This window comes from Bufo bufo, chromosome 2, assembly GCF_905171765.1.
Source record: "Bufo bufo chromosome 2, aBufBuf1.1, whole genome shotgun sequence".
NCBI classification, from domain to species: Eukaryota; Metazoa; Chordata; class Amphibia; order Anura; family Bufonidae; genus Bufo; species Bufo bufo.
The window spans coordinates 119,620,321-119,632,594 of record NC_053390.1 but is presented as its reverse complement, the minus strand read 5'-3'; positions in this window follow the sequence as shown (position 1 = coordinate 119,632,594).

Sequence of the window (12,274 nt, the reverse complement as noted above, 5' to 3'; positions counted from 1 at the left end):
GAGAAACTATTTGTAACAAACAGTTTGCACGTCCTAAGCCGCAACACTTGCCATTTCAATGACATATTTCTGGAATATATACTGTAATAATGGAACGTAATGGTTCTTGCAGATTTACATTAAAGTAGAATTCTTCTGCTTAGAAATAAAATGTGTGAGTGTATATGTGTGTGTGTGTGTGTGTATATATATATATATATATATATATATATATATATATATATATATATATATATATATATAATATATATATATATATATATATATATATATATATATATATATATATATATATATATATATATATATATATATATATATATATATATATATATATATATATATATTAGCGTTGCCGCCATGTATTGGTTTGACCCTTAAAGTTTTAAATACTTCTTGACTATTTGACCAGATAATTTCTGGTCCTTTTGTACTCAAAGTCCAAATCCAAGGCTGCATCAGGATATATAGGAAAAAATATACTTTAATACACGCCTATGTTTTAGTGGGCTAAATGTATGACAAAAAGAGTCAGGCTATATGTTTCTAAGCTCCCTCTAGTGGTGACAGCAGGCAGTCAGAATGTGCCTTTTTTTTAAATCTGTGTGTATGGGAGGGATTTGCAGAGTTCTGGCCACTTAGAAAAAATTATGACCAGATAAGTTTTGACCTAAAAATGGCATGATGGTAAACAATTGCATATGTTCCATGTTTCTATTCTGATCTACGAACTAGAAGAAAAAAAATGGAAGCTCGGACACCATGGTGACGGTCACCAGCGGCACCCAACTGACTCCATGACCGTAATGTGGTCCTTTGGGTGTCCATTATACCAGTCATTCTGTCAGACAAAATGGCAAAATAGCTTGTTTGGCATTTTTGTAGAAATCTGTGACGGAAACTCCTAATGGAACCTGCCACAGATATTCCCCAAGCCATTGGCATAACTAAAACTTTTGAACAGAACCTCTCCATCCTCAGCAACCCCCTCCTCCCGTGCAACCCTCACTACTGAGGCTAGTCTCTCAGACCAGGCCAGGCAGCCGCTATATCCGTTTCCTACATATACATTGTGTATAATGTCATTGTATAATACTGTTGACCCTGACAATAAAATATTTCAGTCCTGTTCCCAGGTGGGCCTTCTCGGAGTTCGGGCCCCGTAGCAGCCGCTACCCCTGCTTCCACTATAGATAAGTTTAATTGTAAACACTCTCACTACTGACATTTCATCCAATTTTCCCTATATACTGCAATAAACACAATAAACAAGGGAAGATTTTTTTCAACCATGTTTCCCCTCTTTCATCTGTATGTCACATGTATAAAGAGATGCAAAGCATGTGTGAGCAGTTTGTATTACCAGGACATAAGGGAGTTCGGCAGAAATAATAGTGAAAGGATATACACTTTCCAAATAAAATAATTGTGCCCCAGAAAACCAAATTCTGCACACTCAGATCTTTTTACAGTGCGGGTTTCTTTTATCATTGCTGGACTTCTTTCAGCAGCTGTGTGTTTTGTACACTGAACACCTGTTGTACCTGTAGGCTATTTATCTAGGTCTCGTCTCCAAAACCTGCTTTTTAAGGGGATGTGGATAGTTGATCACTGATCATCAGGCAGTTTTGTCAAAGTTAAAATTTAAAGGAAAAAAAGGAGCAATGCTATCAAAATAGAAAAAAAAAAAAAGTATACTCGCGTCACTAGGTAAGTGTTTTGTTTGTTTCACAATTAATGTGACTACAGCATTCATGTGCGGTATACAGGCATGTCATAGCTGCAGCAGTGGTCCTGGAACGGAGGGGATTTTGGACAATGAGTATACCCCTTTTTTAAATTCTAATATCATCCATGCCTTTAAAAAAAAATCTAGTTCAGGAAAAAAAAAATTCACATTAACCAAAAGAACACTTATCGGGTGACCTTCTTTTAATTTTTTCAGGGGCAGATCCACCAATGCTCAGGTTCCTGCTCCGTCATCCAAGATGGCCGGACTTCTTCTCAGACTACCTGATGCACATTGTCCTTTTGGTAGTCCAAGACACACTTCCTGCTTGGATTAGTCAGCACTGCTTACATGAGCAGTGCTGGCCAGCTGAAGGGCAGCAGGTAGTCTGAGACGCGGTGCAGCCATCTTAAAAAGCAGAAAAGGTGCCTGAAAACTGGAAGATTTGCAGATGAAAATATAAAAAGGACGTCACTAGGTAAGTGTTTTGTTTGTTTCACAATTAATGTGAATTTTTTTTTATTTTAAATGGAGAGCTACTTGAATAAAGACACATTAAAAAATTGTTGGCTAAACCCTCCAACAACCTAAGGTGTACTGGGAGCTCCCGACTCTCTGCCAGATATCAGGGGACAGAAGGAACAGTAAGATTGAATTTCAACACCCTATCATTTACTTCTCTCAGGAGATAAGTTGTCAGAGGTGTCTGACAGCGGTTTTCTCCTCTCTCTGCACTGAAAACACATACTCACTCAATGTGGATGGGTATCTTAAGAGACCCTATGTTCATATACAATTCTGCTAAATATACTGTATTTTCCTGCGTATAGGACTACTTTTTAACACATGAAAATCTCAAAAGTTGGGACTCGTCTTATAGGCCGGGTGTCGTCTTATATGCCAGTATACGGCGTGCTGAAATTTACTTCCTAGCCGGACTGGAGGCTAGCTGAGCCACTGTGCGCTGCATCCCGTCCAGCCGCTCCTGAAGCAGCCCCCTCTCTCTGCTCTCAGTGGTTTTCTCATGCCGGCAGTATCACATTGCGTACTACCGCTCAGATCGTCTTGAAGACAGGGAGGGCTGGGCAGGGAGAGCTAACCCAGCCAATCCAAGCAGGCTTTGTATGCAGTGTGCACAGAAAATACCGGTACATCGCTTGGCTGGTTGTTGTATACTGGGTTGGATTGGCGATTCTGAGAGAAGGCAGGGGGAAGCAGGAGCATCTGCACTTCAGCCAATTCTAATTTTGGAATGGCGGATTTCTAATAAAGTTTGGTGTGCATCTTATCTGGGGTGAAAAAACAGAGTCTATCTGGGGAGCAGATACACGTGGTGGTGAATACAGTACAGCACCAGTATCTGTACCGGTTCATACAGTACAGCACCAGTATCTGTACCGGTTCATACAGTACAGCACCAGTATCTGTACCGGTTCATACAGTACAGCACCAGTATCTGTACCGGTTCATACAGTACAGCACCAGTATCTGTACCGGTTCATACAGTACAGCACCAGTATCTGTACCGGTTCATACAGTACAGCACCAGTATCTGTACCGGTTCATACAGTACAGCACCAGTATCTGTACCGGTTCATACAGTACAGCACCAGTATCTGTACCGGTTCATACAGTACAGCACCAGTATCTGTACCGGTTCATACAGTACAGCACCAGTATCTGTACCGGTTCATACAGTACAGCACCAGTATCTGTACCGGTTCATACAGTACAGCACCAGTATCTGTTCATACAGCACAGCACCAGTATCTGTACCGGTTCATACAGTACAGTATACAAATGGCTAAAAGTCAAGACCCCCATCATGGCTCTACCAGCAAGAAGAAAGAAATATCAAGCCAGTTTCTAACTTAAAGTTGTAAACTTTGCCATGAAACATAATAACTGCGCTGCTGCAAGACAATATGGAGTAACAGAAAATATGGTTCGGGACTGGAAAGCAAATGAAAAATCATTAAAAAGTATGCCAAGGGGTAAGTGTGCATTAAGAAGAGGCACACCACATTGGCCAGAACTCTAAAAACATGTAGCAGACATGGTGAATGAGCATTGCCAAAAAGGTTATGTAGTGACACGAAATAAAATACATTTGTTTGCATTTCAGTGGGCCAAATCTAACCCAGATCACAGCAACAGATTTAAGGCCACTGTATCCTGGTGTACTAGATTCTTGGAAAGGCATAATATGGTACTGAGGCAAAAGACGAAAATTGCACAACAATTACCTGCAGATCTTAATGCCAAAGTAGGGTTGCGTTGGAGGGGTAGTCTTATACGGCGAGCCCAAACCCTATATTTTAACTGGAAGAATTGGGGGTCGTCTTATCCGAATTATATGAATTTTCGTTCAGTAGATTTAGCAAAAAACGTACTTTTATGATATGCTAATTACCTTTCGACCAGCAAGTAGGGCGTCTACTTGCTGGTAGCAGCCGCAGAAAACCGCCCCCTCCTTCTGTTGATTGACAAGGCCAGCCGCGATCTCCTCCTCCGGCCAGCCCTGTCAGCATTTCAAAAATCGCGTGCCTGTGTTGATTCGGCGCAGGCGCTCTGAGATAAGGAGGCTCGCCTCCTCAGCACTCCCTCAGTGCGCCTGCGCCGATGACGTCTTCTCTTTCGGTGATGTCATCGGCGCAGGCGCACTGAGGGAGTGCTGAGGAGGCGAGCCTCCTTATCTCAGAGCGCCTGCGCCGAATCAACACAGGCGCGCGATTTTTGAAATGCTGACAGGACTGGCCGGAGGAGGAGATTGCGGCTGGCCCTGTCAATCAACAGAAGGAGGGGGCGGTTTTCTGCGGCTGCTACCAGCAAGTAGACGCCCTTGACAGCTCAGGGGGAGTGTCCTTTCTGCTGCAGCTAAGGGGGCGTGTCCATGCTCTCACTATCAAAGCTCAGGAGGTAGTTGAAGGATGAAACTGAGCATGTGCGGCCATCTCAGTGAGCAGGTCAGAGAAATAAGAAAAAACTAAGCAGGTGGCGCTATACAGATACATTTTATTGAATAACTCAGCTATGCTAAATCTTTTATTACATGCAATTACAAAAGAATTCAGATCCAGTTGCTAATTTGAAAACGACAATATTTTTCATTGGGCAACCCCTTTAAGGCCTTTCAGGGGTTAAAAACAAAAAAATACATAGCTCATCCATTTGCTCGCCAAGAGGCCGTCGCGGCCATCTTGATTGAAGAAATCGTGAAATTTCTGATATTTTCTTCAATCAAGATGGCTGCAATGGCCTCTCCACGAACAAATGGATGAGGCGAGTATGAATTTTATTTTCTTTTTATTATCACCATTTCAAGAAACATGCTATCGCATGCAGTGATCTCCTCACAGGACAGATCTAATGCCATCACTATTTCCTGCCTGCAAAGGATGATATTTTTAACCTGCTTAAAAATTGTGATTGCCTGCTGCTCATTCGTTAGGTAATCCGCAGCACTTTTCCACTGGCAGATCATCACTAATGAGTCTTAATCAACTGGCGCTTCTAGTATTAATTAATTCTGAGACCATCAGATCGTTATGTACCTGGCCAGCAGCCATGAGGAGGGCTCAGGTGACCCCCCTGGGCATCGGCCCACTGGGAAATTTCCCTGTACGGTCTATGACCAGTCCACCCCTGGTAAAGTCTATGTCTTGTCTCCATCTCAGCTGCCAGCTTCTGTAACCTGCAAATCTTGTAATTTCTTTTGGAGATAGTTGGTAGGAAGTGGCAAGTAAAATGGACCACAAGGCGAGCCTGAAGTCCAGGCCTAAATGGTGGTGTTGGCAGAGAGGCTGGTGGATCCTCCTAACTTGTCCTGAAGAAGTATTCCAGCTCGATGGGGTGACTGGATGGACCATTGAGCCGAGGCAATGATGGACATGTTGGATGGGCCCTTGGGAGATTGCATGTGACCCTTTCAGAGGAGGGGTACAGGCAGATAGTTTACCTGCAGCAGAAACATTTGTGTCATAGAGGATAAATATTCCAGAGAAGATCTATTTGTGAGGAGGGGGGGGGGGGGGGATTAAGTAAACTGACCTGCCTGAATATTTGCATAAATTAAGATAAGGGGAGCTGGCATAGTACACCACGTTTACAGACCCCCAAAAAACTGGGCATTTGTGATCGGACTGTCCCAAGAGGTAGTATAGGCAGCATAGACAGCAAGGGCTGCCCCAGACGGGTGGTCAAAGAGCCAAGATAAAGCCAAGGAGAAGGAGGTCCAGGAGAGACTTACACCTAAAGTCCAACTACCACAGGCCCAGCTGGGCTGGTGGAGGACCCCAAAGAACACCAGGGTGAGCCAGGAGTGAGTTGAGTGCAGATTAGGTGCCGAAAGGTTCCACAGTCCTTGCAGAAAAGGAGAAATCACTACAGGGTATGCGGACTGCTTCCTGATGAAATACCGCTCGCCATCACTGCTTCACCTATAATTCAGGCACTGTCTAACTCCTCCGAGAAGTCTCAGTTAAGACTGAAAGCCCCCCTTCAGAAGGTTCTTGAGTGACTTTTAACTTATGAAGAACAAATTAATAAAAAGTGTTAATGGGGGTTTTCTTGTGTGATGATTTCCAGATTGGATGCCGATTATGGACAGAAGCTACTCACTTTTGGTTTTTCACCTACCACTGTTAATTGTATTGTGTAGTAATTATTGTTGGTGGCAGTGGTGGAGTTTTGCAAAGGCTGGTCAGTCAGCTGCTTTTAATACGGAGAGATTCTGTGATCCATAAAGTCAAATGGAATTGCCTGTACTGACCCCACTCCATCCAGTTTATCAACTGAAACATTCAAGAAATGTACCTTATCTTTCTACCATAGATGAACTGTTGCATCATGCTGGTTCCTGACTAAAGTACCTTTGTTTGCAGCCCTTCTGTTTTCTATCTCCATAGCTACTGCTAGATTCTGTGAACCTGCAAATCGTGTCATTCTACACCTTATTATCCATCTCGAAGGAAAAGTCAGAGACTACTGGAGATCACTAAATCAATTGTTACAATTTTAAACTACACCTCACTTATTAATACTGAACCAGTGTAACTATTAGACTGGGACTGATTACTAACAAGTCTTCACATAACTTCCCATTAGTGCACCAGCAATAATTGTGTCAAAGGACTACAAGGATTGATGGGGTGATAGTAAGTTAGCTAGTAACATACATTATATAGACAAAAATATTGGAACACACCATTTAAAAGGGGTATTTCACTTATTTAAAGTTATCCACAGGATAGGAGATAACTGTTAGATTAATGGAGGCCCTACTGCTGGGACCCCCAATGATCATGAGAATGGGGGCCCCATACCCCTGTCTGACTGCATTGTGCCAACTGTAAAGTTTGGTGAAGAGGGATAATGCTATGGGGTTGTTTTTTAGGGGTTGACCTAGGCCCTTGTCACAAATCAGCAGGTGTGAACCCACTGTGCCATATGACCAACCTTCTCTGAGGGTGTTGTCTAAGTGAACCCCACATTCTTCACAGTACCACTCATGGTGAGGAGAGACTTTGTGAGGGGAACACCAGGTCGCTACCTCTTGAAGATGATTGGCACATAAGACAGCTGGTCCAGACTGAGGATACCAGTGGTGCAAGGTTCAGTACCAGAGGTACAGTGCAGGACCGAAGGATGAGGCAAAGTCAAACAAGCAATAGGTGACGGCAGGTGGCACAGGTCAGGCAATCCGAGTCAGCAACTGGAGAGTCAAGACAGAGCAGGTAAGGATCAAACAGGTAGCAGAGTCCAGAAACATCAGCACAGATAACAATCTTTGTAAGACACAAGGACCATTGACACTCAGGCACCTGGGAAGGGGGCTGGACCACTTATATAGGTGCAAGAGGGCTAGGATTAGTCAGCACGGTCACATGAAGTGACGTGGGCCGGCCCTAAGGCTAGGGCTACTCAACGACATGTGTTGCGCGACTATTTTTATAATGATAGTCTATTGTGTCGGACTGCGACAGTCGCACAAAAATCCATCTTGGATGGATTTTTTTCTACTGTCGTGTCGCAGCGCGACACTATAGACTATCATTATAAAAATTGTCGCGCGACACATGTCGTCGTGTAGCCATAGCCTAAGTAAGTGCTACAGGGAACAGGCAGAAAGCATGCTGTGCCCAGGGCTGGAACAAAACCGTGGAGCGGATTCCAGGAAGGACGATGCCCACAAGGACAGGGCCCAGGAGTGCTTTGATGAATGGGGAAACACTGGCAGCTGATCACTGCCGAACACGGAGACATCGTCAGTGAGTAGCCGCTGTTACAGCCTCTTAGTTCCAGTGAAGAAAACAGTACTGGTGTTGTGCCTATTCTCTATGGGACTGCCAGAGATATCTGAGTATAGGGCTTGGCTATTTCCAGTAGTCCCATACAGAATTAATGGAGTGGCAGGGTGCATGGACCAGCTTCTTCAGTCATTTTGGGATATGGGGCCCCCATTCCTGTGGAGGATAACATAACTTTAAGTGATGACATCCCCAAATGCAGAACATTTCTTAAACATAAAAAAAAAATCGAGTTGTGTGAACTCAGCCCTACAACATGTCAGTACTGTCTCCTAAGGTTTGGAGCTGGTTGAATACTCTACACGACGGGCCAAGGTGCTGATTCTATGTTTATCAGGAAGGCAAATACTAAGCATTAACTCTACTGCATAATAAATTTACCTTTGATAAGTTATGTACACTGCACTGCTGTTCAGAAGGTGAGATAACATCTCGGAGATACATATAAAATTATCTAGTAATAGGATGTACAAATAATTATGCAGGCGATAAAAATGTTGTAAGTGTGCGTATCATATATAATAAAATAACAGATAACTGTGGCAACTGTGGCACAATCCATCCAGAAATATGAAGCATCTCATGTAGAGAACATTAAATAAAATAACACAACCAAAAATTATGATTGTGACATCATTGCTCATATTAAAGGGGTTGTCCGTGCTTTTAATATTGATGATCTATCCACTCTACTCTCCAGATCACATCTCACCACCTGTGTACTTGACCCAATCCCATCCCACCTCATCCCTAACCTCACTAGTGTTTATCCCAACCCTAACTCATCTCTTCAACCTATCAGTAACCTCTGGTGTCTCCCCCTCTGCTTTTAAACATGCTACCATTACACCCATCCTCAAAGTCTTCACATGACCCATCTTCTTTGTCCAGTTATCGCCCCATATCACTTCTAGCGTATGCCTCAAAGCTTCTTGAACAACAAGTCTATTCGGAACTGTCCTCTCACCTCTCCTCCTGCTCCCTCGTTGACCAGCTACAATCTGGCTTCCGACCCCACCACTCGACTGAGACTGCCCTTACCAAAGTCACCAATGACCTTCTAACAGCCAAAACCAAAAAACATTGCTCTGTCGTCTTTCTCCTTGATCTGTCCTCTGCCTTCGACACTGTCGACCACTCCCTTCTGTTACAAACTCTCATCTCTTGGCATCACGGACCTGGCCCTCTCCTGGATCACATCATACCTCACAGACCGGATGATTCTGTTATTATATTTGTATTTTATAAATTGATCTATGAGCTGATATGAAGATAATTGAGAGGTGTTTTGAGTTATAGATAACTTTAGCTGTATACAGGACCTGGGAGTATTTTTAACTATGGTTGATGGACCTGGGAGATGGTCACATGTCCATGACATCAGGACCATGTGACCAGGTAGCGATTATGTGATTGGCTGACATATGTGCTGTGTGATTGCCATCCGGAAGTGCTGGAATCAGGTTGCATTTTAATGACCAGGAAGCACTGAAGGAGGCTGTCTCACAACATGAATACCCTTGGTACAGATGATCATGGTTAGTGATAATTAATCCCTCCTCTTTAGCCTTTATATGCCCAAATCTGTTTTAGTGTGTTTGTACCTCCTGACGAAGCCTACGTGGCGAAACACGTGTTGAGGTCGAAGCAGTGGGGGAACTGTGTCACCATTTTTCAGCAGCAACATGGGTAGGTAACATGGTATCTGTATTAGGGTGGGACTAGTGACTTACAGTTATTGTTATATGCCATCTTTATGAGTAGTATTGCACCGTCCAATTATACCCTACAGCATCCATTGCTTGGACGCTGTGAATAAGAGCTAGGTAGTTGTTCAACACTAGGGGACAGCAATTGCACCCGCAACTACTCCAATGTTCACAGCTTCTGTTTATTGTCTGTTACCTGCTGTATATGGTCACATTATCCCCCATTGTGATTCTCCACATTGCAGAGCCCTTTTGTGGCCCAGTCTCCATGTTCTGTCCCTTTTGAGTCTCACCTGTAATGTTCATGTGATTTATAACAAATAAAATGAGATTTTTTTACCTTGTTAAATCCTTGCTCTTTTTTTGTACAAGTTGCAGTAAGTTGGTGAGTGAGGTTCGGTTTTTGGGTTATTGTAGGCTCTAACCTCTCCTGGATCACATCATACCTCACAGACCGGACATTTAGCGTCTCCCACTCCCGCACCACATCCTCGTCTCATTCTCTCTCTGTTGGTGTCCCACAAGGATCTGTCCTAGGACCCATGCTCTTCTCTATCCACACTTTTGGCCTGGGACAGCTCATAGAGTCCCATGGCTTTCAGTATCACTCTTATGCTGACAACACACAAATCTACCTCTCTGGTCCAGACATCACCACCTTACTATCCAGAATCCCACAATGACTATCTTCCATATCCTCATTCTTCTTCTCTCTCTCTTTCTAAAACTTAACATGGATAAAACAGAATTCATCATCTTTCCCCCATCTTGCTCAACCCCCCCCAACAGACCTATCTATTATGATCAATGGCTGCACTCTCCCTGTTCAACCAAGTCTGCTGCCTTGGAGTGACCTTAGATTCTGCCCTCTCCTTCTGAACACACATCCAAGCCCTTTCCATCACCTGCCGCCTCCAACTCAAATACATCTCCCGCATCCGCGCTTTCCTCAACTTTGAGTCTATGAAAATGCTTATACATGCCCTCATCATCTCCCGCCTAGACTACTGCAACATCCTTCTCTGTGGCCTTCCATCTAGCACTCTCACCCCTCCAATCTATCCTCAACTCTGCTGCCCGACTAATCCACATCTCACCCTGTTACTCCTCTACCAATCCCTTCACTGGCTCCCCATTGCCCATCGAATTCAGTTCAAAATACTAACAAATACATACAAGGTCGTCCATAACCTGTCCCCTCCCTACATCCCCACACGCACTCTCCGATCCTCACAAGACCTCCTGCTCTCCTCTTATCACCTCTTCCCACAATCGTCTCCAAGATTTCTCCTGTGCATCCCCCACATTCTGGAACTCGCTACCCCAACATATCAGACTCTCACCTACAGTGGAATCCTTCAAAAGAAACCTGAAAACCCACTTCTTCAGACAAGCCTACAACCAGTGACCCTGCTGCCTCTATACCGCCATGACCAACTTCACCAGCACCTACTGTGTCCTTCTCCCATACCATGTAGATTGTAAGCCCTCACGGGCAGTACCTTCTCTCCCTCTCTACCAGTTTGTCTGTATTATGTATGTATACCCCTTTTCATATGTACAGTGCTATGGAATGAATGTCGCTTTAATAATAAATAATATTAATAATCAGATTGGCGGGGGTCCGAGACCCGGCACCCCCACCAATCAGCTGTATGAGGAGACGGCACGCGCAGTGCACAGGTGCCGTCTCTCGTTTCTCTTCCTGCTCTCTGCTGTATGTCTATGGCAAAGTAGCAGTGAACAGGAAGAGAGACGGGAGACGGCGCGTGCCGTCTCCTCATACAGCTGATCAGCGGAGGATAGGTCATCAATATTAAAAGCCTGGAAAACACCTTGTGCTGTCCAGATCCGAAGTTCCGTTCCGCGGCCCCGTAACAAATATAAAGCATGTCCTATTCCTGTCCGCCATTGCGGACAAGACTAGACATTTTCTATGATTGGCAGACGGAGCCGCGGTGCGGAACTGAGGCACAGAACCCCACGGAAGCATATGGAGTGCTTCCGTGGTGTTTCTGGCCGTGCCTCCACACAGCAAAATAATAGAACATGTTCTATAGTTTTTTACAGTGCGGACGGATCACGGACCTATTCAAGTTGAATGCGTCTTGATCCGTCCCGGCGGCCGCACGGATGTTGCCCATGCATTGGGGACCGCAAATTGCGGTTCCCAATGCACGGAACGGCCGTGTGCATGAGGCCTCAACTTTGCAGGATAACAGGCTGAACTGGATGGACGGATGTGTTTTTTTCAGCCGTACAAACTATGTCACTCTCTGAGGGGGGGCAGGCATCACTTTGCGTGGGGGCCTCATTCTGTGTTTGGGCACTTAGGGAGCATCCTTCTGTGAGCGGGCCACGTAGAAGCATCATACTCGGTGGGGGCAACTAAAGGGGCATTATACTGTCTGAGGGGCATCACTATTGTAAGGGGACTGGGTAGGATTAAGGCTGGCTCTACACGACGACATGTGTCACGCGACAGGGCACAACTACACTGCAACATTTGTCGCACAACAATTTTTATA